Source organism: Rhinolophus hipposideros (genome assembly GCF_964194185.1).
Source record: "Rhinolophus hipposideros genome assembly, chromosome: 6".
In the NCBI taxonomy this organism is placed as follows: Eukaryota; Metazoa; Chordata; class Mammalia; order Chiroptera; family Rhinolophidae; genus Rhinolophus; species Rhinolophus hipposideros.
This window is the reverse complement of record NC_138052.1, coordinates 51,011,545-51,038,560: the sequence shown is the minus strand read 5'-3', so window position 1 is coordinate 51,038,560 and position 27,016 is coordinate 51,011,545.

Sequence of the window (27,016 nt, the reverse complement as noted above, 5' to 3'; positions counted from 1 at the left end):
CCTACTGTTTTTTCCCTTTCCATCCTTAAAATGTTCCTTATGTCACCTTCATGTCATAATTTTATGCCTTTCTTTCTCAGGGATATATGATAGAAGAAGTAATGATTGGAAATGCATAAACCATCAAAACAATAAGAATTAAAAGTTCCCTTCGAGCACTGAAGGCTCCATCTAAGAGAGATCCTACATGGTGTGTGAGCGGAATACACCTCATACACAATACATTAGTTACAAAGTATTTCCTTTCTTTTGTCCTAAAATATAACAGCAGTATAAATAATCACATGCTTGTAGAATGCTTTATGGTTTATGAGCATTTCCATGAACATTCTCTAATCGGATGCTGTTAAGAACTCGATGGCTATATCTATACACATGGAACATGGTGTGGGGGGTGTTTTTTTAAAAAATTTTCTGATGTTCTACATCTTCTTGTTTTATTCTTTAATCTATTTTGTCTGTCATCTCATTGTCTCCACTTTTAATAGTAAATCACAATTTTATCACTGTTTCTTCAAGTGTTAACCACCTTTCATTTCTTTGAGGTCTCTATCTCTATAAAGTCTCCATATGATTGTGTCATCAGTTTATATTTCTAGAATAAAGAACAAATGGCTTAACAAAGAGTGAAATTAGAACTCATCATGGTTTTGTGTTATGAATAAATTTCAGAAGATATGTCTGTCAGTGCTTCTTTACCCTGTGCATTAAATGTTACACACGTTTCCCAACCCAGTACTACACTAAGATCCCTGCTATTTCCAGTTATTATATAATGCAGTGAAAAACCCAGTCTACTACAAATTTATTTGTTCTTACTGCTACTCTGGGTAACCTTATAAACTCACACATACAAAAAGCGTCTTAATTCCAAAGTCATTGTTTCTGGGGAAGGGGTTCCAGGATAAGTGACCAAACCCAGAGTCATGTGTGTACACTAGTTGTGTTAATGTTCTCTCCCTCCTCTTGGGTTTTAATCGTTTGGTTGATTAAAGCTTCATTCACTGTTGAGACGTGCCCAGATTCTATAGGTTGGTAATTGCTCATATTATACATATATATATATATATATATATATATATATATACACACACACACACACATATATACATTATCAGGCAACAAATTATATACATACATTATCAGGCAACAAATTGTCTTCTCTGATGAGAGTTGCAATTGGAATGTTAGAATGTTGGAAGGTAAAACATGTCTAGCGTTAAAATGGGATTAAGATTGCAAAAAAAGTCCAAGGAAGGCCTTTTCTTCCTGCCAGGTCCGGTGGCTGCACTCAGCACACTACATGGATAGTTGTGTCAGGGTTGGACTGAGGCCACTATTATGCTTGCATCAAAGGTGAGTTCTTAGAAAGGGTGTAGCTCCATGGGATCGTCAGCTGGGTGTTATTTGACAGATCAAGTCATTTATCTAGATAACTGCGTTTATATTTCTTAGCTTTGCTTTCTACCTGACAATTAGAATAAGGGTTAAGGGGAAAGTTTAACTCCTGAATGTTTTAACACTATCTGAAATGTTACAACTCCACATCTATAAATATGTTTATTTACCCCTCACCTCAAGCCTGTTTACTTACTTTTAGTTCAGTAATTCTGAATTTCCCCTCCTACTTTCTAAAAGCTTCCCTGCCAAACTTAATAACAGATGAATGGAAGAAGACCGTGTAACAATTGCTCTGGTGGCCCCTTGGCCATGTGGACAAGTTATCTGAGGCTCTCGGGCCCAGAGTTCCCCATCTGTGACTGTAACTGCTTACTTGCAAGGACTAATATGCAAAAATAGAGTTCTATTCTCTATCTTTGGAAATATGCACTCTAGGAAAAAGTATTGATTATAATTACAATTTTAGATTTTGGGTTATTTTGCCCCACACTCAAAAGCTAAAATATTTTGCTTCTAGAGATCCTACCCAATAACTCTGCCTAACTGGATGGGTAGAATAGCCCATCCAGCTGGTCACCAAATGATTAATTCTCCCTCATAAATATCTTTCATTTAGTTGAAGTTTGCATTTTCTCTCACCTCGGCCTTTAATATATACAAATATATTTCCTTCACTTCAGTCTTCCCACACAAGAATGTCTTTTATAAGCCCAGAGTGTGACAGATTTTTGCTTGGAAACTTTTCATGATTTCTCAAACTATTAAGTCCTAAATCACTACAAGTGGCAAGCGAGTGTCTTAACAAATGTGTCCAAGGTCCTGATCCATTCTGATTTCCCACCAACACCCTGTGCTGCCCCCACGTTGAACTGTTTAAACATCCCCATCTTTAGGCTGTTGTATATGCTGCCTGCTCTGCCTACAATGCCTGTCTCTTCTTCTCTACCTGATCATTTCCTTCCTTTTAAGAGGCACATCCTAGTGTTTCTGTGGTGAGGGAATCTTACAGCTGATGTCAAAATAAAAGTGCTGGCTTCTAGGCAAGTACAGTAGTCCCCCTTTATCCACTGGGAATGCATTCCAGGACCCTCAATGGACGCCTGTAACCATGGATAGTGCCAAACTTTATATAAACTGTTTTTTATACACACATACATACCTATAATAAAGTTTAATTTATAAATTAGGGACAGTAAGAGATTAACAATAATAACTAATAATAAACTAGAACAATATACTGTAATAAAAGTTATGTGAGTGTTGTCTCTCTCTTTCTCTTTCTCTCTAATAACTGGTCTGATAACTGAAAAGGCTACTAAATGCCTAGCAGGTGGGTAGTTTATACAGTGTGGATATGCTGGACAAAGTGATGATTTATGTCCTGGGCAAGAAGAAACAGGATAGCACAAGGTTTCATAAGGCTTCTCAGAACAACCGCAATTTAAAACTTATCAATTACATTATTTCTGGAATTTTCCATTTAACATTTTTGGACCAAGGTTAACTGTGGGTAACAAAGTATAGAAAGCGGAATTACAAATAAGAGGGGACGACTGTAGTTTTATTCCATGGGTATATGTGAAATCAGGCTTGCTTAGGAAGTATCTGTTTATCTGATTATCATCTCTTTTTTTAATTAAAGTTTATTTGGGTGACAATTGTTAGTAAAGTTACATAGATTTCAGGTGTACAATTCTGTGTTACATCATCTATAAATCCCATTGTGTGTTTACCACCCAGAGTCAGTTCTCCTCCCATCACCGTATATTTGATCCCCTTTTCCCTCTTCTACTGCCCTCCTCCCTGATTATCATCTCAATTAAGTTATTTGCATTGATAGCACCATAAGTGGATGAATTTTATCTGAATGTGTATCTTTAATTGTCCTGAAAATATCTTCATATTTTCAAATAGGTTACATTATGATGCAGCATTGAAAGAAAACGTTATTGGGAACTTAGAAGAATGCTTGTCTTGTGGTTAGTAATATGACTAAAGGCAATAGAACTTGCAGATTCCAGCAGATTACATTTTAGAATTATCAAAGCTAAGAGAGGCTGGCTGGTGTGACTGATTCATGAATCATGAAGGATTATCTCTCAAGCACCAAATATCTATCTGTTATTCTATCTGACTTTCAAGAAAAGCTACTCAATTTCCTTTAGCTAAAGAGAAAATGTTGCATGTTTAATCAAACAGGAAATGCAGATGAAAACCTGGTTCTAGTCCATAACCCTTAAAAATTATATTTTCAGTCCTACAGGTGCTAACAAGATCGAGATCACTAGTGTCAGCTATGGAAAGCTACATGTCATTGTCTTGCTACATACATATAAGTATTGATTATCAAAAGTGATTCAGAAGGCTCTTTATCTCAACATGGAGAAAGCTAAATTGCAAACTTAGAGTAGGATAAGAAGAAAGTACATAAATATATGCTATTAGCAAATTTTAATGTTGGTATTTAATCTTTTTTTCTCCAATGTTATTATTTGACCAAGGGTACATTATCCAACTGATAACATCTTAGATTCAAGGAAATCTGACATTTATGTTTTAGGCATTTTCATGCATCACTCCTTTCATCATTGTATCAATGCTACAGAGTAGACACTTCATTTTTGAGATGGGAAAAATGAAGTCACTTGCCCAGGGTGTTTAGCTAGGATCGTAGTGAAGCACTTGAACTTGATTCTAGCCTAACTCCAGTGCCAACGTTCTTGACCCTTAGGCTCATGCCTCCCAATTCTTTCCTAGCACTGACATCACAGAGACTATATTGAGGATTTGTTAGCTGTGTCTTCTGCATGCCCAACGGTCTGAACTAGTTGACTTCATGGTCAATAGAATGGGTCCAGTAACTCTAAAAATATGTAGATCATTAGCTGAGTGAGTCCCTGTGGCACTGTCAGCTTCAAAAGATGACTGCCACTTTCCCTCGTGCCTTAAGGTCCCCAAATCGATTCAGACTCCTTATTTTCAGGAAACCATGGCTGACACATCTTTGTCTTACTTACTTATAGCTGGGCACATCATAAGCAATCAGTATACACTAACTAACAAACTAATCTTTATCCTAAAGAAACAGAATTAGAATTTGTTTCTTCAAAAAAACAACAACAACAAAGAAATACGGTCTTATTCACCCACTCTACAATTGTTCAGTGTATTTTGGGTTTGATTCAACTGTTAAGAGTTCATCTTTGGATCTGCATAAAATTTAATGTTTTTCTCTCTCACCCTTTTTCTCTCTCAACAATAAAAGTCATCATAATTTAAATTCAGGAAATTACAATGTCCTGTTTTACTTCTGGAATATTTTTGACAGCCACCAATCTTCTAGTACCAAGGAGCTGGGACTGGGTGATCCAGGAACAGTTATGTTTTCCTTCCCGTCCACTGTCCTCTCCCTAATCATCCCCCGAAGAGGCCAGCTGGGTAACTGTCATTGATCTCTGAAAGGGCTCAGAGCCCATTTATGAAAGGAAGCAAGTAATAGAAACAGACAAAAACTGTTTTAATAGACTAAACCATTGAAGCTGAGCTATTCGGAACTGAATTCCAAACTCCAAGAAAATACCATTGAACTTTGGTTTGTTTTCTAAGGAGCAGTTGTGATCGTTTGGGTCTTTATCTCCATCACATTCTGCCTTCTTGGATTGAGACAGGGAAAAATTATCTGTGAAATTTTGTATCTGTTTGGGTGTTAAAAAGAAAGAGCACAGTAAATACAACCCCTTTTTGAAGCCAGAGAGCTCTGACCTTTATTGACTTCTGAAATTAAAAACTACTTAATATTCCCAAGTCTTTGTTTTTCTGTGGGTAATATTTATACTTGAAAGTGGAAGTTGGAATAAAGCATTCCTTTAGAAATCTTGAATTAGCCAGCCATGAAAATCCTAAGGACCTTGAATGTGTTCCAAAATTATATTTCAAAATTTGATTTGTCAAAATTTTAAACACCTAGATTTAACCTTGCATCCCTTCATTTTGAGCTTTAACCACTATTTGGTATTTATGGAAAACAGCTCTAAGTTAATGAAAGAGAATATATGCCATTAAAAATCTATATGCCGATTAGATTTATAGAGCATAATTCAATAATTTTTTATAAAGCAATAAAAATACTTGCCAACTCTCATGAAAAACAACCATATGTTTTGGTTTTAATAATGAAAATGTTTTATAAATAAGCTCCAATTATGGTCCATATTATTTAAAAAGCATTGAATCTTTTCCTCTACCAAGTGTATTTTTTCTCTATTTTTTGAGGCACTCTTAATAATTTACATGAAATTTATAGTATTTCCAGATTTATTCATTTTTTTACCACAAAAGAAACATTCAATTTTTTTTTTGCTTTTAGTTTCCAGTGTGCCTTAAAAGGACATTTATCAAATTAGATGACTGATGTATCAATTATGAAAACATTTTATCCTTATAAGAACTGCTTTTATCCATGAATTTCAAAGCAAATTAAATCACAAGCATAGGTTCTTCTATAAAATTCAGGGGATAGGTTCATTCCATAAATTAATACGCCCACTTAGATTATAGGAAATAAAACTTTCAATGTCTTTTATATGTCCTCTTATCACTTATGTGTAGGTGTACAATACTGTCTGATTCTTTGTGGAAAGCAATTTGGCAATATGTTTTAAGAGCCTTAAAAAGTTCTTATCCTTGGACCCAGCGTCTATCATAAGGACATAATCACTAAGGCTTACAATTTCTCTATGAGTGTTTATTACAGTGCTATTTATGATAGTTGACAAATTGGAAATATCATCAGTGTCTAGCAATATAGACCTGGTTAAATGACTTATAATAGATCTATTTGGTAGAAAGTACACAACCCTTAAAATTTAAGTTTTTAAAGACTATTTAATATCAAGAAAAACTTCTGATAAAATGCTATGTTAAAAAAAAGACAAAACTTTATATGCTAGTATTTAACAGATTTTCCAAAATAAAAATACAGTCTATATAATGTGAATGTACAGCTACACAAGAATGGAAGAATACACACATGAAAAGATTAAGCTTGATTTTCTCTGAGTGGTGGGATCCTGAGTGATTTAAAATTTCCTCTTTGTATTTTCTACAATGAATTTTATCTTTGTAATCAGAAAGCAATGTATTATCATTTTAAATATTACAAAAAGGGTAATAGTTAAATAAGTGACATTCAAGAAAACGATTTGCTGATATAGAAAGATGTTTACATGTGAATGAAAAAAGGTACCAAAAACATTTTGCATAAGATGATTGCATATGATTGCATGAATATTCTTAATATTTGTGTTCTACTATAGAACTAACCTATGTACATTACAAATTATACATAAAAATTGGAAATATTAAGAGGACGAGATTTAAAATAAAAGTAGAAATTCTTATAAAACTATGTAGATAGATTTCACTATTCCCCGTTTGCTCCCCCGAGGAAACCCCTATCTGGAAGATGCAGTATAGACTTCATGACTTTGTTGTTACACTTTTCAACCTACACGTGCACCCGAAACAAAATACAAGTATCGAGCAAATTTTAAAAATCTAATTCGTTCATTTTAACCGCTATAGAGCATGGATTCATCTTATGATTTTACAACAATTCGTTTTTCTATTTTATAATTAATAGACATTTATGTTTACAATACTTTACAATTTTAATACTGCATTGAATAATCTTAGATATGATTCCTTATACCCATGGACAAAAGTTTCTTTACCATATATACATAGACTAGGAATGTTATGGCTGTTATGGCTTATGCTCGATTTTAACTATATTAGATGTTGCCAGATTCTCTCCAAGTAAGTTGATAATTCATATTCCTTGTACTTATAAATAAATGTGTGCATGCACACACACAGAGTTTATCTTTTATCAATTACATGTATTGTAGATATCTTCTCCTAGCCTGCAGTATATTTCTCAGTTTACATTTAATTTAATATGTTTGATCAATCTCTTCCATTATGGTTTGTATTTTTTATTTAACAAATCCTTCTCTATACCATTTTGAAGAGATATTTTCCATATTTAATCCCAAAAGTTTAATTTTTTTTTCACTAATCTGAAACTTTTTTTGTATATAGTATGAGATAAGAAACCTTCATTTTTACCTATATATCCATTTGTGCAAACAACATTTAAAAAATTGTGATGCCACTGAAACCTCATGTTATCTGCACCAACTGCTAAATGCCCTTATGTCTGTTTCTATGTTTTCTGTTCCCTTTAATTGGTCTATTTGTCTGTCTCTTAACCAATACCCCAATGTCTTAAATACTGTAACTTTAAAAGAAGTTTCGATATCTTCTAGGATGAATTCTCCCTGCTAATCTTCTTCAAATGAGCCTTAACTATGTATAATTCTTTACTTTCCAAACTTAGGGTGAGCTTGTCAAGTTCTCTCTGCCCTCTTTGTGAATAATCTGTTTCTGCCTGCAGTTAACTCAGAGAATGAGTGCACTGGTGCGCCATTGCTCCAGCCCTTTTCCTAGAGTCTTAGTACGTTGTTGCAAGTTCAATCAGCTAAATCCTAGAGAGCTGACTAATGTTGTATCATTTATTTTACTCAAGGTATTCTTCATTAAAATGATGTCTTTTCAATCAGGCAAATACAATTGCATAAATACCTTTGAAGGCTAATACTCTCTCTCCCTCTTTCCTCTCCCTCTCCTTCTCTCCCTCTCCCCCTCCTTCTCCTTCCCTCCCTCCCTCCCACCCCTACACCAACATTCCAACATCCCCATATCCCACTCAAGAGATGATCATCTACTTTTTGGACAGCTTGTTGGATTGTGGGCAGATAGCTCATACATTTTCCAAAGCAGTATATACAGTCTAACAATTAGCAAAATATTTGTAATCAAATGGACCTGGAGAAATCCAAGATGAATAGTTTGCCAAATTATATTCATTGAAATCTTAATAAGGCTAACCATTGGGTCATGCTAGAAGTATTATTGCTGTCACAGACAAAGAAACATAAAGGAAACATAAAAGAAACATAAAGAAAAAAGCCAATCTCATTTTTTGCTGATCAAATTTAAGACTTTTCTCTGAAAGATTTTTGTCCTATGAAATGTCCAATTTATAGAAGTACATAGGTAGTAAATAATTTATTTTTAATTATATGTTTATAAAAAAATCATTTATTTTTAAAATCGTATTGGAACTCTTGTTAGCTGAGTGTATACATACTAACCACTTCACCATACTCCTTACCGAAACAAAAAAGAGCAAAAGAAAGTGTGTTTGCTTTTGCTATTTATTACTATTTTAAGGAGATAATATCTATCACAGATCTCTGTCTTCCTATACCATGTGCCCTATAAATTGTTAAGGAGTAATTTCTGGACCAAAAATACTATGCCAAGAGATGGCATGTTCCAGGAGAAAGGCAGTCTGGTTGGCCCAGATTCATTAAAACGTTGTTCTAGCAGTTTTCAGGGTGACCAGTTCTATTCCCGAAGAGCCATCAGCCAAAAGACACCCGGGTTGCAGTCCAAGATGTCATTGTGAGAATTTGTGATCTTTCTGGCATTTTGTTATCTTGGTTATTAACTTTGGGGACATGCACCTCTTAGACAAGCACAGATACCTGTAGGAACCTCTTCCAGTGTGTGTGTCCCCTAACCTTTTGAACATGGCAGAACAACACCTCAGCAAACTGAACCCACGGTGGGAGGAAGCCAAGCCACCAAAAGATGAAGTGAAAATGAGAGGGAAATCAGGACACTGTGGAGGAAGCGGGAGGGCTAGTTCACTAGCCATGGGCCTGTCTGACACGTGCTCCTTTTTTAACTGAATCTGGGACTTTTTCCTTAGGTAAGGCCCTGGGGGCAAAGCTTGCCCAGCTTGAGTCCAGGCCAGGGCACCATAGCTGAGGGATCTTTTGACTGGGCTCTGCAGCTGCATGAGAAATAGATCCTGTCAGACCTGCACCCAGCAAGTACGAGCGCCTGTAAACATTCCAGACCCACACAGGGCCTAGATGAGATGAGTTAGGGTGGGGCCAGGGGAGAGAGTGTGGGAAGCCAAAATGGGAAACTTGTGTGTGTGTGTGTGTGTGTGTGTGTGTGTGTGTGTGTGTGTGTGTGTAAAGCTATGTGTGTCCTGTTGTTTACTCACTTCACTTCCGTGCCCAGGCAGGACGTTTCTCTGTCAAACCTTAGTACCAAACACTTGAGCACAAATAAAAGTTGGCTTTATGGAAGGTGTTTAAATAGCACTAAAACGAATCCCTTGAAATCTAACTGTCCAGGCCCGGGTGGAAGCTCATTGTCTGCAAAGTGGGGAATGCATGCCCAGGACTCCTAGATTATCAAAAAATATCCAAACAGCCCTCTTTAACATTTAAATAAGTAAGAGGACCAATAAAGTTTTCTCTTGCTTAAAAGTACGAGCATTTTACAACTGTAAAAGGCTCCGCCATAGTCTATATGAAGCCCTGATTGCACATGAAAAGCCCAGTTAAGCCTGGGGGTTTGGCCCACACTGTAATCTCACTACAGTACAGGCCACATATTATGGAATTCAGCTTTCAGGATTTCAGACTAATTAGAGAGGCACCCAGTAGCACTATGCGGGTTCTGTCAGCATTTCCACTATAAAACCCCCTTTTCTGGGGTTTATAACTTGGCCAATAAAAGATAGCCCGAGGCTGGAATGCGCCATGCCAAAAGGTTCAACACAGGAATAAGATTTTTTGTCTTAAACCAAATTTCATTAAAAATCAGTTCTTGTAAGAACAGGGCAATAAAAATATGTGGCTTTCATTATTTCTGATGTTTTCAGCTCCTTGCTTTGTTTAAAAATAAAAAAGGAAAAAATAAATGCACTTGCCAGACATCAAGTAAGTCCAGGGTGGTGTTTAATGAAAATATTTGAATTATTGGGGCTTAGGAGAAACTGTTGCTTGCCACACACTCGTTTTGTTTCATAATGTGGGTGTAGGATTTAGTTCGGCTCAAATCGATTTGGAAATAGTGTGCAATGTCTTCAATCATAGGGGCATTAATGGTTTTTCATGATTAGCGCATGTTAACCATCATCATATTATGGGGTAAAATCCTAACCATTAACAGGGCTTACTGAGAGCAAAGCTTTCCAATGATACCAGTGTTTTACATGACCCATTAATGCTTGCAAATAACAATTTCATTTTCTACATCTTGGCAGGAAGAAATGGGGAATACACCAACTCCATATACTTACTATAACACACCCTACATGCAAATAAAATTAAACATTATCTCCTTAGCTTCAGTTTTGTTTATTTTACCCTTGCTAATTATAGTTTTGTCTTGTCTGTAGACATTTTATCTTAAAAGGTTAAAACAACATGAGTATTTGAATTTAGCCAAAAAAACAAAAAGAAAGTAAAAAGATGGGGAAATCAATAATGTCTGGAACAGCAACTCATGCCTGCCACTGTTTTAGATGTTTTATATATGCACTTTCAATAAAAATTCACAGCAATCCCGTGAAAATAAGGCTCCAGGAGGTTAAACAAGTTTACCCAGAGTCACAAAGTTACATGGCAGTGCAGATATTCAAATGCAGTGTATCAGACCTCAAAACTGTATTCTGCTTACCATAATTTGCCGTACAGTTGATTTTCTTTCCCCTCCTTATTTTACCGTGGAACTATCGCTCTGTAATTTCCTCAGTTTCTATCTACAGTAACTCTCGAAGTAGCCATGCTTGTTGTTGGCAAAACTTTCTAATCTAGAAGAAAATGGTGAGAGTAGAGCTTAATTTTGAAAACATTAGATTACCAGTGTACCCCACTCTCATGGTAACTCTCACCGGGATGACGAATCCGAAAAGCTCTTTGCAAAGGGCCCTTTCCAATGGAGCTGCCAAGTCAGATTTACAGAACTGAGAATTAACTGAAAGTTTCTGAATCTTCTTCAGAAAAGGTTCATCCACAAAGCTGTGTGAGCGCTTTTACAGAGAGCAGAAATTGGGTCTCTGTTTACGGAGGTACATTGTACCTGTACTATCTGTTTAACTTCAGGGGCTCTGCCTTAAGATTAATTTTATGCTTCTTGTTGATCTACCACTAAGCTATGCCTATCTATTGAACAAACAGTATTTGCTTCTTTGGAGACCAATGTCCCATGAGACCGCCTTCTGTCCATTCAGATTGTATATAATGGGAAGAATAGCTCGAAGAGAACTGGGGAGCCAGTAACCAGCCGGATGACTGGTTCTTGGCCCCATTGGTGCCGTCCTGGGTGGGAAGAGGCTGTGGGTAAGAGCCAAGAGGCTGAGGAGGCCCCAACCTTATTACCAACCTTTTCTGTTTCATACACTCTTCTTCGTACTGTCCAGCTACAATCCCTGCCACAGGGATATTTGTGCCATCTACACATAAAGAAAGAAGTGAGGGGCACCTCCATAAGAAACGTCCTTGCTTCTGTCTATTTAAATTAGAGCCTGAAGGGAAAACCACATGCTTTTAATGGCCTTTAATTGGTTAAAGAGAACAGTAAGTTCCCCACCAGAAGCTTGAGAACAGAGCTCCTTTCCTTCCGGATTTGTTTCTTGGTTAACCAGATTAGGGAACAAAAGAGTTGTAAAATATTTGTCAGGCTGCAAAGCTTAACAAAGAAATGTTAAACAACACTGATGATGATATTGATTTCTTTCTCTCCATTTCTGCTTACTCCCTGATGCTAATTCAGAATGACTGTCCTTGACTTGTGGCTGTTTAGTAGCATGGGGAATCTGCAAAGTCCAAGAGAAAGTGGCCCTCATGGACCACTGACTGCAGTCAGTTCTGCCTAAAAATGCCCTGGTAAGATCAGCCCATGTTTCTTGCCTCTTTGGTAACTCAGACTCATTCGCTTTATACGTTTGTTTTCACGTGCACGTGTCTGTCCATCCAGCCCCAGTTTAAAAATCCAACTGACCAAAATTCAGACTTAGAGGGCAGAAAACTTATAGTAATGTATCCATGTTAAAAAGGTTCTCCTCTGCTTAGTTAAAGGAATCACAGTAGGACTACTTTAAATTGTGCATTTCTAATGTGAAATGAGGAAATGAGGTCTAAATATAGCTATTGTATCTCTTTAATTGATGGCAGTTTTTCAGACATACCCATATTTATATACTTATATGCCATCTTACATTCTTGAGGGAAAGAAATAAAATTACAGAGTTTGAGAGCTTAGTATCTTTAACCTTCTTGACAATTGCCCACAGTATCTTACAGTGCTTTTCACAGAATGGGAGCTCAGAAAGATGCTATTTGTTAACTGAATGACTTCAGGCATGCATCACATGGCTCAGTGTTCATGAGGGTCATAAATTACTTGAGAGATGCTAATTATCTTTTGCCTTCAGTGCTCATGATCAATATATTTATGTTTGATTTTTTAATTTTATTTTTTTTACTATTGCATATGTTAGGTTTCCCAACAGTGAGCATAGGACCAAGGACAAAGGCCAAGCTTGTCTTATTTTTCATCGTTTCCTCTGTACCTGGCTTGGAGTACATAGTAGGCACTAATTAAATATTTGATGATTGAGTAGTTGAATAATTGAAAGGGTCCGCTTTTATTAAGGCAAGTTAGTATATTTGTGTATATTCTATAACATTGCTTTGAAACTCTCTTTTCTAAAAAAACCAATGAGTCACAGAGAAATCACTAAGAGTTCTTTTAAAATAAATGAGTTCATAGGGACATGATTAATTCCTGCCTGCTCCATAGCTATCAGATCTTATCCCAGTGTTTGCATTCCAGGAAGATGACCCATGAAAAAGAGAGAATCTCCAGCTTCAGAAAGCTTGCAAAGCATAATTAGATTAAGTTGAATACTCTGTTGAATAATATTTACCTTAAATGATTTTTTTTTTTTCAATAATTACCAGCATGCTAAATTAAGTGCCAACCAAACAACAGTTTTTACAAAACCCAGGTTAAGGGCAAGTTAAATTCTAAACCTCCCTATTTTGATGAACATTTGGCACATTGTATCAGTTTTCAGTACTGCCACCCCATACCAGTGACTCCTAAAAAACTAACTTTCAGTGTTCTCACCCATTCACTCTCCTTCGCATCTCCTTTCCCCACGACTTTAAATCTTCTAATCTGTAACACAGGCTAAATTATGTAAAGTGGATCCCACGCATGCCCTGTGGAATGCAAGCTCCTACTTAGAGGAAAGAAATAAATGTCACTAATTCCCAAAGCACATGGTCCTGGATCCAACGGAAGACATTTACAGTTTCAGTCTACCCTCTTTCCTTCACCCACAAGTCTGTGGGCCACAGTTTATATTAGTTACTTTTCTCTCTGGCTATCAGTCTTTACTCTTCCTTCTTACGTGAAAGGATAAGGAAAAACAGTGGAGAAAAATCTGTATTTTTGTTTAAGGACACAGATAACTTGGGGAGTATTAAATAGTTTTGAGAAGATTTTTTAATTTTCCAGTGTTTTTTCTTCCTCTTCTTTTTTCTTTTTTTCTTTTCTTTTCCCCACTTCCCCCACCCTGGAAATTATTTTAAAGTTTCACTTTGCTTGCTGGCTCTGCCCTGAGCTCTCATTTTCTAGCACTCATCGGTGATGATTACAACCCACATTCACTGCAGTAAAAGCAAATAGGGAAAAGGCTTTCCTACGCCATCTGACCATAGTATGTATATAGTGAACATGGGAGCGCGAGAGAGACCATAATAGATGTTTTAGCAACACAAACGCACACTGTCCTTTTTGCATACGTATTTACTCAAATTTTTCCTGGAGGTCTCATGTGCTTCAATTGCTCATTTATTCTTCAACCTTGGATAAAGAGACGAGGAGATGAGAGGCGAGGAGGGACAAACAGACCTATAGATGACAGATCTGTAGACAATGTTGTTAGCATGCCAGATCTTATTACAGAACCATGGGAGGTCATGTACGCCATAGCCCGACTCCATGGGGACCACCACATTTAAAGCAAGATGGAAAAAAAAATGTGATGTGGGGGTGAAAAAAAACCCTCATGGGCAGCCTTCAAAGGCAGAGACAGGTTGTGACTGGATTAACATTTATTGACTGTTTAAGCCTGCTTTTTTGCTTCAGGACAGAGATACACGAGTTTAATTGCAGAGGCTGTTCTGCCAACTGATCACCAGAGTGGCAACCAAAGCTTAACTAATAGGTCCTTCATTAGTGAAAAGTCTCTATTACAAAACAAATTAAGCATGCTCTGATCCTAACCTACAGGTCCAATGGCATTACGGCAAAGTTGAAGCTGTTAGAGCATTGAAAAACTTATTAAGGGTTAGCGCTGAGATAGCACTTTGCTATTGATTTTACAATACACAGGTATTATGATTTATGGAGTGCTGGTGTCACTCTAACAAGCTGAAGGACACACAATATCATCTCCAGCATCATTAAAATTCAGAAGCCTCTAGAACTAACTCATCAACCACTGTGCATTGTCACAGACTATGGAGCTGGGCTCCAGTTTAAAAATGTCTAAGCTTTAGGACAGTTGTCTTTTTGCTTTTTTGGCAATCAGAAATACGGAGCTGCCCCTCAAAATGTATTCCATGCCTTCAATTAATTACCAGAACCTATTTTCACAATGTATTATCAAATGCATTTTGTTATTTAACTTTGCCTTTTAACAACCGGGAGAATTTTGTGCACATTTTAAATATGGCTCTTTAAGGAAGAAAGACTGTCTACTAGGACAATATGTAATTCAAGCAAGGCTGTAATTAAACCATGCCAAAAATGATTATCTTTATTTTTTAAAATACTCAGATAAATATCTGGCTGCACTAGCTGTGGTAATTAATCAATAGATATTCAATGAGCACCAATTAAGCTCAGGTAATAGTAATAAGAGCTAATTATTATTGAGTATTTACTATGTTCCAGAATTATTGTAAGTCCTTTTGTTGTATTCATACATTGAATCCTCACAATATCCTTTGAGATGGAAACTGTTTTTTTAATATCCACCTTACTGATAGAAATATTGAGGCCCAGAGAAGTTAAGTACACAGCTACCAAATAGAAGAGCCAAAATTCAGTAAGACACTCTGACATCAGGCATTATCCTAGGCCAATTCCAATAACTAATAATCATTTCTATTAGCAAAAACAGCACTCTTTCAACCAACTTCAATGCCTGTAATTCTGTAACTTGAGGATTAGGTAAAGATGTAAAATTGATCACTAGTAGTTTTATCAAAAGCCTTCCTGTAGAGTGTTACTGAGACACTCTTCAGTTCTCTTTTTTCCCTGAACTGTATACTCCAGAGTAAGTATAATATTCTTTTAGAAGACCTAATTTCTGTGCCTTTAATCATTTTTGAGGATTCCATTTATTTATATCTTTCTACTTTGCATGAAATGATAGATAACACATAATGTCTTTCTTGTTTTAGACCATTCCCCCACCCCATCCCCAGCCCAGCAACTGTGGTATTCACAATCAGTGTTGGCTTAAACAAATTAAATTACAAACTTTTAACTTGTTTACCAAAGAATGGAAATTGGTTAAGTTCTATGTCTATCTTGTACCTCCAACTAAAGAATTTGGGACTGGTGTAGCAAAACACATCTTTTCCAAATTTCTCTCACCTTTTAGGAGGCCCCAAAGCATGGCCCTTAAAACAGTGTTATAACCATATTATTGATTCATATTCAACTTTACAACTCAAGATCATTCCCTGTCTAATGTGCATAGTGAATCATTTTCTAAATTTTATTTGAGATTCCTTTTCCCACATATAAGCATTATGTATTCTGATTAAGGGTTGTCCCAATTATTATAGCCAGTTTTACAATTCAAAAGGTTATTAGATTTCAAATTTTGCTTGTCATTTCCTCTGACCATCTTGGTGCCATTCCATCATGGAAGTTCCAAGGAACTTCAGGGATAGTACATTACAGATCGATAGTTGGCAACTAAGGAAGACCATCTGCCAAGCCAATACTGAGTTAGAAAAATCTTCTCTTTTGTTATCTATCCATCCAAGTGGGTTGAATGTAACTTGTCAATCCCAAGGAGTTTCTGTGGTTCTGATTATCTTCTGACCATGCTGGTCCTTTACCTCAAAGTACCTTTACGTTTACTCTCTACTTATAAAATCACAATTCATTGTTAATGGTAGGGCCCAAGTATCATCTCTTCTGGGAAAACTTCTGTGTTTCCGCAAGTTAGAATTAGTCACTTCATCCTCATTTGTTTCCCTATGTTAGCAACTTAATTTTGACTGAATCAAAAGACTCACTGAAAGGAAGTCGTATATGAAATCAGAGTTTTGCCCAAGTGCAGTTTTGCTGCATTTACTCCGTTGGTCCCAGGGAGCTGAGAATCTTCCATAATATTCATCACTAATACCTCAGTCTCATTTTGACATGTTGCAGTATTGTTTTCTGAACTTGGGCTTTTTGGTCTTCATTTAATCAAGTTGTTTTTCAATAGCTTTTATCTTTCTCAAATTAGCAATGAGATAAAGTTTCTTGTGTCCTTAGTGGTAGTTCCTTTAAAATATGCAGCTCTCTGAACTCCTTTGTCTCATGAGATAATGCCTAATTGTGTCTTCAGTCTTATTTTGATCTACAAGATCCTTAAGAGCTGGTTGAAACCTCAGCGATAAATTAATACAACCCCTTTATTTGTAGATAATAAATTAATCTGGGGAAGATTGAAGAAACTAACTCCTAACTAACTCATCCAGCTAGTTACGGTGACACAAATGGATTACAATGAGTGTCCTATTTCCAAACCTGAAAGGGACAAATTAGCCACACCTAAATGTGGAAAAATGAAATAGACCACAATGGTGCTGGTCACATGGGATTTTATTGAATCAGCCTTTACACAGCCATGTGCTTTGTTTCAATGGGGTCATTTCTGACAATCCCCCTAAGTTTCCTGACTCTTAATCCTGAAAATTAATATTCTGTATTTACCTGAGTTTATTTCCATTCCATCACAACCTTAAACTCTAAATTCAATTCACCTTCATCAAGGATGTCTTAGCTTTTATAGCTTCACCTATCCTCTCTTCTCAAAGAACAAACCGCATATCTCATAAAGATTACTCTATTTCTGTACATAACTTGTCATTGCATGAATAGTCTCCAAGTCTTTGCACATGGAACATTCTCCCCAGCATTGCCCATTACAATCCTAAATCTCATTCACAACTCATCTCAAGGCCAGTTCTTTTTTTTTTAATCACATTCAAACACTTCCTTCAAAATTAATTATTTAATCCTCTTCCTTCTTACAGTATTTTAGTCCCATTGCTAGCTCCTTCTTCAGTCTATTTTCCATTAGGATTTCTTTTTTTATTTATTATTTTCTAGACTGCACTCACTAAAGAGAAATATTTTCGTTTGAGTACTGAATGACTTCACAAAGCATGATCTAAATAAATGTTTGTTGAATTAATAAATTAATGATAAGAAAGGTATTTTGAATATCCATTGCCTTCTACACAAATAGATCTAACCCAAAAACTCCAGAAATGTCTTCATTTGTTAGTCAAGGGATTTCTTTTCTTTCATAAAATGTACAACATAAAGAAATTCTATGATGTAAAAACTAAGTGTGTTATAACATGCTTTATATATCATGAACCTGTATTGCTATTTCTAAACATGACTTAAATTTCGTATTCAATTATGATAAATTGTAATTTTTGGATTTCCTTACCCTAATTATCTATATACAGTAGAAGGACAATTTTAAATACTTACAATCTCATTGAAATATAAATAACTTTATAAAACATTATTATAAACCAGTTTCAAGGTTGTTGTTTAGATAGTGTCAACTCATTCCCTAAAGATTCAAGTAAGAACAGAGAAATTCACTCTTTTGAATGTTTCATCTAAACAAAGGCAGATATTTAAATATTTGGGAACACCAATGTAGCTGCCTGGATATTCTTTTCTCTATTTGAGGAATAGTCCGATTTTGTCCTCACTGTTAGGTTAAAGGTGTTCTTATACAAACCTAGACATGTCTTTGCTTCTCCTCATCACTTATAAGTTCTGATGTCACCCTTTCACTCCTTGAATAAATCCGGTATCAGCCCCAGCCCATATAAATCTGTTCTGCCCCTTTGCTTCTGTCTTCATGTACAGCACACTGTAAATAATCATAATGGAGTAGTTGTAAACAGTTCTGTGGTACACTGGAGACCCCTATTGGTGAGACTCGGGCAGTGAACACGTAGCCTGATACCCCAAGGAACAGAAACTGGGTAGGCTTCTGCTCAGCTCCTTTGGGTTCCAGTAGAGCCCGAAGAGACACCATTGACGATTTTTCCATACTGATTAATCAGTTTGTGAAAGCAAATGTGTGTGGGTTAAAACTGTACTTTGTGTTTGTATGAAGACATCACTAAATAAGAAGGCAATACAAATGACAAAAAAATGTGACCTGCAATTTTAGGGCAATTCATTTCCCATAGATAATAGACAACAGGGATACATGCAGCATTGCTGTTATATAAGTACATATTGATTGAATATGGCAAAGCAGCCACGAAGTCCCAGTCTCTTGGAGTAAATTATATGTTTCATATATCCAACTTTAAAAACAATACTGTATTGCTTTCAAATATTTCTGTGATAGTTTCATAAATAACTAGGTTTTTGCAGGATCTTTAAAAGATACCCTGCTTAATAATTCAAAAGGTACTAGTTTAGAACCTCTGAATGTTTACAATAAAATATTTATTTCAACCATAAAGAAAAAGTTAATTTATAATAAAAAATGATTACCTCTCAAACATTAAAATTAGTTTGATGGCTTAAAAGATGAAACAGCTAGGGTTTCTGTTATAACTAATCTTAAAGATATTATATGAGGCCAAATGCACCGTAAATCTTCATTCATTTGGGATGGGGGATTGTCTGAGAATGTTAATTTGTACATGTTGTCCCGTGTTTTCCCTCTTATATGTTTCACATCTACCTTTTAAAATACATATTAGAAGAATAATAGCCACATGAATAAGACACCTATTTATTTCAAATATTGGCTTTAAAATTGTTTTTAAACTTCGACCCTGTCCATGCTGTTTTGAAAAAGCAAAGCTCATCACCTACCAAATGAAAAATGTCTTTGTGCTTAGATTTGAAATATCCGTATCCCTTAACTGTTTTATTAACATAAAACATCTTATTAAACAAAAGCACTGCTAATGGGGGGGGGAAACATTGGGAAAAAATTTACAGACACAGTCAGTTCTTGATTCACCTTTGTTATTGGTTTTGTTAACATTTTCATACTTGTTTTCTTCTGATTTTTCCTTTCAAATTAAATTGCTATTTCTCCCACCTTTTTCCTCTCCTTCATCCCATCTCAAAATACATACACATACACGTACACACACACATGCACACAATAAAGTAAATAAATAAATAAATAATATTTTAAAGACCCGCAATCCTGTTCTTGCCTTGAGGTGAGGCTCTTATTGTAGGACAGAGCCCGGGAGTGAAGCATAAAAACCAGATACCTGGGAACTCAATATAAAATACAAATTCCTGTTCACACACTGTGGTCATTGATGATCATTTATTTCTTTGCCACATATATGAAATTGCACATGCCTGTGTGATTTATTCACAATGAGTTCCTAATCTTATTTGAAATGAAAGAAAATATTTTTACTCTGCTACATGCAACTGCCACTAACCTACTCGGTATGGTTTATTTACAAGCTCAGACTGCGTCCCATAGCTAAGAGGGGTTATGTTTGAGAAAGAATCTCCCGTTTTAGGAAATACCCTCTTCTCCCTCTCCCCACAAAGTTCCCAAGTGAACGTGGCCTAATGGAACCAGTACTGAAACAATGCTTTCTTGACATCAAGTTCTGAGTGTGTGACTAGGATACGGGTGGGATGTTGAAATTTCAAAAAGGTCAGAAAGCTATAGGGCCCAGGGACCTTGAGTTCTAATCTCAGCACAGTTGCCTCTGCCACCACCTTTCCTTAGTGAATTTAAAATCAAACAAACAAAACAGTGATTTTCTTGAAGTTTATGCACTATCTGAACTATCTGGAGTTGATTAATAACTGATTTTTAAATACAGAGTACATGAAGCTAAACTCTGTGCTACCTTCGTGGACTATTGGGCAATGCCCCCCAAAGTACAATTCTAGAAAGCATACTTGGAGCTAGCTAATGATCCCACAAAAAGCAGACTTATAGTAACACATTCCTACCCAGTCTCTTGGCTCTTGACAACTGTTTTCTCAAACTCTGAGAGATGCAGGATGAATGCCCTGTATATCCACTATTTCTGTAAACTTTAATGACAAAAAGAAATGTTATTATAAAGAATAGAACTGCTTTATTCAGTTTTTTATTCAGTTATTCAAAGGAAAGAACAAAGAACAAAAGTCTGAAAGTTCAAAGAACCAAATGGTCCCAGCTCTGCCACAGCTAATTCTATAACCTCTTTCCTACCCTGCCCATGTCATACGTGAGAAACGAGGGGCATGATGTGTGTAAAATTGCTCTGAAAAGCTGTAAGTTCTGTCTCCATGTGGGGGTTAGTATTATGCTTACTACTGTCAAAAAATGCCAGTGCTGCTCATTGCTATTAGCAAAATCCAATTCCTTTTGTTTGAGTTTTGCCTACAGAAAGCAATAAAGTGAAATAAATATCCATTAGTCAGTAGTCAACATATATTGGAACAGCTGAAACACCAAATCTTTTTCCTCTAAAAGCAGAATGCGAAACTAATGTTATTTCAGGAGTTGTGGGGGGCAGGAGGGAGGCATTGCTGAGTTGAGGTGGGGGTAGGTTGGGGAGATGCAGCTGGGATGCGACAAAAATTCCTCTTCCTAGTCCCAAGCAAATGTCTCCACTGAATTCCACTCAATTTAATCATGCCTACGATAAAAGTCAAAAGGAGGGTCAGCTTGAATGGAGGCCTGTTATTGGTCAGTGTTAAGAAGATATTGATAGAAAATGTAATGCAATACATTTTCTTCTGCCACACATTTCTGAATAATAGCAATTTGCCAACTAGCTAACCACCTCAGCATAAACACTGCAACGCTCGTGCTGAGTCTCAGAAAGCCTGCTTGTCTGCAAGTGCACAATATACAAGGCAAATCACCGTAAAGCTCCGTGCCACCGTTCAGTGCAAACAGTCCTTAGGTCCTGCTGTGACTTGGCATACCCCACCGGACAGCTGGAGACTGGAGAAGAGGGGCTGCTGCCAACAACGTGTTACGAGGGATTTGAGAGCCATTTTCTGGAAACCAACAGTCCTGTGCTTTCTTATTTCATGGGCAGATATTGGAGGAGCTGCATATAGATATATTGTGATGCAGTGTTCTGTCTATTTATACCTGATATGATATACAGTAAAACACTCCAACATGTTACAATCCCATTTGTGAGCTCGAGCAAGGAAAAATAGGGAGACAGTTTGCCATAGCCTTATGTGATGTCTGATGTAATTTTGGAAATCAGCTATTGCCCCAAACAACATTTTATTGCATGCATCAAAAAGATTTAACTTGCCAAGGATCACATAAGTGTACTCAGAATATGCTTCATCGCTAAGACTCACTACAGATAGATGGTTTATTGTACATCTCATTCCTTCCCCCACCCCCAAGATTGCTTGCAATGAAGTGTTACCAGAGATCATTAAAAAAAGATTGCTCATTTTATGTAGCTTGAATATATAAACTGGTAGTTATCTAAATTCCAGTGGCAAGAATGTTTGGAAGACAATGGCAAAAAATAAACGGAAGTGAGTTCAATCAGGAAGACAGGCTCTGTAGCAATTAGTCTAATGTAATATCATTTTTAATGTAAAGAAGCTACACTTTCTAATTTTCACTAAAAGCCCTAGGTGCTGAATGGGTTATAATAAATGCATGCAATAAAATATAGGTACACTCATCTTATAAAGCAGCCTATTAACCAGACTGCTAGTGCTGCAAAATCCAGTACACAGTAAACAATACTTTTTCTGTTAGAATAATGATGCAGAGTTTACTCTTTTTATACCATGCAGCATTTAGGGACCACATCCATTTACCAAAATAATACCAAATTAGTACTGTAAATATTGAAATCAGACCTTTCAGGCTAACCAGTGGCCTAATTTTCTCTTCAATCTGCTCTTAATCTCAATTCATCAACAACACTACCTTATTATCGAACTTTGACAGCCAGCTAAGGCTTTTGATAAATTATACATCTCAAGCCAGATTTAAAATTTGAAGCTCAAGTGCTAATTATCTATACAGGCCTAGTTAATAACGAGATTTCTTGTTAAGTATCTGATCACAGCATGGGCATCATTTGTCAAGATCCTCAAGTCTACCTTAGAGACCGGCTCTTCGAATCCTCCCTTGCCTACCATATGTAAAATTGGGATCTTTGTTTCTGTAATAACCTTTTATTAGGAAGCTGACATAATGATTAAGTTCGCTGTAGACACACACAATGAATTAGACAATTACCCTTGCTGCTTTAAACCACTCAGACTCCTAGCAAGACAAAATAATTAATATTGAATTTTAATTTGATGTGTTCCACATTTAAACCCCAATTTGCCAAGTACACCTGGAAAGCTGCCGCTGTTTCTTTGCAGTTTGTGCTGATGAAATAAAGGCCCCCGCAGTTTGAATGTAAAAGCACAGAAGGCATGATGCGCCACGATCACTTCTCAGTGGAGCACAGAAATGTCTAGCATTAATGGGAAAGGTAATTACCTGGGTCTAACTTTATAGCCTTTTCTCTAATGAAACTATAATCTCCCAGGCCTATATACTTTAAGCATTTGCATGATTTTAATGATTTCAGTGCCCTAACTGTTGGTATACCCAGTCATTTTGAAATGAAATGTCTTAAACACAAAAATGTTAATTATATTAACAGGCTATTCTTATTGGCACAGAGTAAGGCTGAGTCAGAGAGGAGCACCATTATAAAAAACAACCGAAGGCAGCGTTTCTCACATGGCCACAAAAAAGATGAGCCACAGCAGTATAAATCCATTTCCTCTTGTTCATCGTCTCTGCAAACTTCACCATGACCCTGCGTGGTAAACAGGCACAAACATTCAAGTCCTTTTGACTTTGCTCACACCCCTAATCTTTTCCAGAAAGGGGTTAGGATGGGTGGAGCATGACATATTTTCACTCTCTAATCAAATTTCCTTTTGGAAAATGATTAACCTTCTTGGTTGAAGCATTTCAGTGTCATGGGAGGGGCTGGGTATTCATGCAACTTTTCTTTCCTGAAAATATTGAGTTTGGGAGAGGAAAGGAGACTTCGATAGCATCACGCAGTGCCAAGATTGAGATGCAGGCCTGAACTGAGTTATCTGTTTTAAGACCTATTAAGGCAACTCATGTTATTACAGGAACGGAATAAAGATTCACAATCCATTTATTATGAACTCTAAAAACCCTTATTCATCCAGTTCAAGCAGCTTACTTGCTCCTGAATCCGGTGGCCAAGTTCAGAAACAATGGCTTCTCTGCTCTCCCTCGGTTTTCCTTTACCTGCCTCCTTTCCTATGGACTCGCTGCCTCCAGGGTCCTTCCCCAAGGGGAGTGACAGCCAAAAGAGAATCTAATACTTCTGGATGTAGGGGAGCTCAGGAGAATTTTTTTTTATTTACAGCAGCCATTTGGTTTGCCAGGTCTACCTGGGACAGAGAAGGGTTCGTACAGTCTCTCACCGAGGCATGGACCCAAAGATCCTCAGCCTTGGTTCTACCATCAGTGCAAATCGAAGGTACTTCTTGCTGAGCACATCCCTCCCACCAGCTCCCTGCAATACCCACATGACCATGGGAAACGGTTTCTGAGATTGACCTTGACACTGCTAAGTCAGAGGTGAAGAGCTGCTTTGTTGATACCATGTTTCCCTGAAAATAAGACCGGGTCTCATGTGAATTTTTGCTCCAAAGGACGCATTAGGGCTTTTGTTCAGGGGATGTCACCCCGAAAAATCATGCTAGTGCTTATTTTATGGTTAGGTCTTATTTTCGGGAAAACATGGTAGGTATGAATCCGGGCTTTGAAAGTTTAAAACTATGCAACCTTGGACAAGTTAGGTAACCTCTCTAAGCCTCAATTTTGTCAGGAGTACAATTAGAATAACAAGGTCTACCTCCTAGAGTTGCTATAGGATTATATAACATAATATACATCACATTCTCAGGACAGCTGTTGGCACTAATAAGTGCTTAATAAATATTCGCTGCTACTAATAGTGTTAGCTGTCATTGTTGTTAGTTAGAAAAGTGTTGCAGGTTATTTTTTAGTAGCCCTTAAATGGATCATTTGCTTTTGCACATTTGGCCACCACACAATTTAATGAAGATCACAAGAATAACAGGTCTATATTCAAAAATACTTCTCTTCCTCAGGCGTGAATTGAGAATGGAGCCACAAGTCTAAGTAATATAATGGATGACTATTAAAATAGAGATTCTAGGTTTAAGAAAAAGACTAAAAGGAAATGCAATTCTTTTTATATTGCGGTGAAAGACACAAAACAGAAAATTTACTATCTTAACCATTTTAAAGTGTACAGTACAGTAGTGTTAACTAAATGCACATTACTGCATAACAGATCTCTAGAAATTTTTCATCTTATAAAACTGAAACTTTATACCCAATAAAAAACAACTCCCCTTCCCCCCATCCCTGGCAACCACCATTCTAGTTTCTGTTTCTAGGAGTTTGTCTACCCTCAATGCTTCATCTAAGTGGATTCATGTAGTGTATGTCCTTCTGTGACTGGTTTATTTCACTTAGCATAGTATCTTCAAAGTTCATTCATGTCATAGCATTTGACAGGATTTCCTTCTTTTTCAAGGCTAAATATTATACTGTATATTCTATATTTTCTTCATCCAGTCATCTGTTAGTAGATATTTAGGTTGCTTCTACCTTTTGGCTATTGTGAATATGCAATGAACATGGGTGTGCAAATATTTCTTTGAAATCTTATTTTCAGTTCTCTTGGATATACATCTGGAAGTAAGACTTCTGGATCATGTGATAATTCTATTTTTAATTTTTTGAGGAACCTCCATACTGTTTTCCATAAAGACTACCATTTTGCATTCCCACCTACAGTACATAAGGATTTCAATTTCTTCACATTCTCCAAAACACTTGTTATTTTCTGTGTTTTTGATAATGGCTGTCCAAATGGATGTTAGGTGATATCTCATTATCGTTTTGATTTGCATTTATGATTAATGATATTAAGCATCTTTTCATATGCTTGTTGGCCATTTGCCTATCCTCTTTGAAGGAACTTCTATGCCAGTCCTTTGCTCATTTTTGATTGGATTATTTGTTTTTTGTTTTTGTTGGGTTGTAGGAGTTCTTTATATATCTGGATATTAACCCTATATTAAGATGTAAATATTTTCTCCCATTCTATTGGTTGCCTTTTCACTCTGTTGATTGTTCGTTTGCTGTGCAGAAATTTTAAAGAATGATGTAGTCCCATTTGTCTAGTTTTACTTTGTTTCCTGTGCTTTGGTTGTTATATAATTTTTAATATTCTGATGGGGCCTTCTTTTGGGAAAAATATGAAGGGGACATTAGTAGGATGAGCCACAGATCCATTCTTGCAGCTACTCTTGGGACCACAACTGTCATTTCCCTCCTTCACTACCTATTCTAGATTCACCTCACCCTCAGCTACCACCTCTATGGGTCTTAGTGGATAACCTGGTAATGTGACCTAGAACCTCACCTGAGGCATCTGTGCAATGACCACTGTGGACTTCTCAGGCCACCATTGCTATACTTGTCCACTTACTATCAAAACTGATAAAGGGACTTCCAAGAGGCACTCGAATGGATCACCTGGAGACCAGCACATTACTCCCTGCCCCCACTGTGTAACTGCAGCCTACTACCTCCTAATGGTTAGTGTCGATGACTTCTGCCAGAATGGTCATTCATCTTCTTGCTTATTCATGGACATAAGAAGCCTAAGAGCCCAGGAAGGAGGTGTAGTTTATAGTTCAACGGGACTCTTTCTAGATCCCCTGGTGAAAGTGTTCCCCCCTGTGGGAACCAGAACCTCTAACACTGTAAAGCCCAGATTTGTGGAGATGAGATATACAAATTCCCCAAGCAGGTCATTGAAAATGATGCTAAGTGGGGTCAGCTGCCATCCTGCACTTTCCAGACCAGTGCATTCTTCCTATTGAAGAAGCAGCCACTTAAAAAGTTCTTTGATTTCAGGTGTACACTGTGTCCCAGAGGGTGGCAACCACCTTCCAAAGTAGCATCTTCGAGCTGGCACTTTCTTCAGCTGTGACTTCAGCTGTCCACTCCAATGCTTTATCAGGCCACCAGCTTTGGGGTGGAGCAATATGTAATGTGACCAGTGAATCCCATGGTCGTGGATCCTCTCCCACACTTCCTTGCCTAGAAAGTGGGTCCCGCAGTCTAATGTCAGAGTGTGTAGGATCCCATATCAATGGAGCAAACTCTTTATATGCCCTCAAGTCGTGGTGCCAGAGGCAGTCCTATAGGCAGGAAAAGCAAATCCATTCCCGGAACATGTGTCTGTTTCTGTGTGAATGAATCACTATCCCTTTCGGCGTGGAA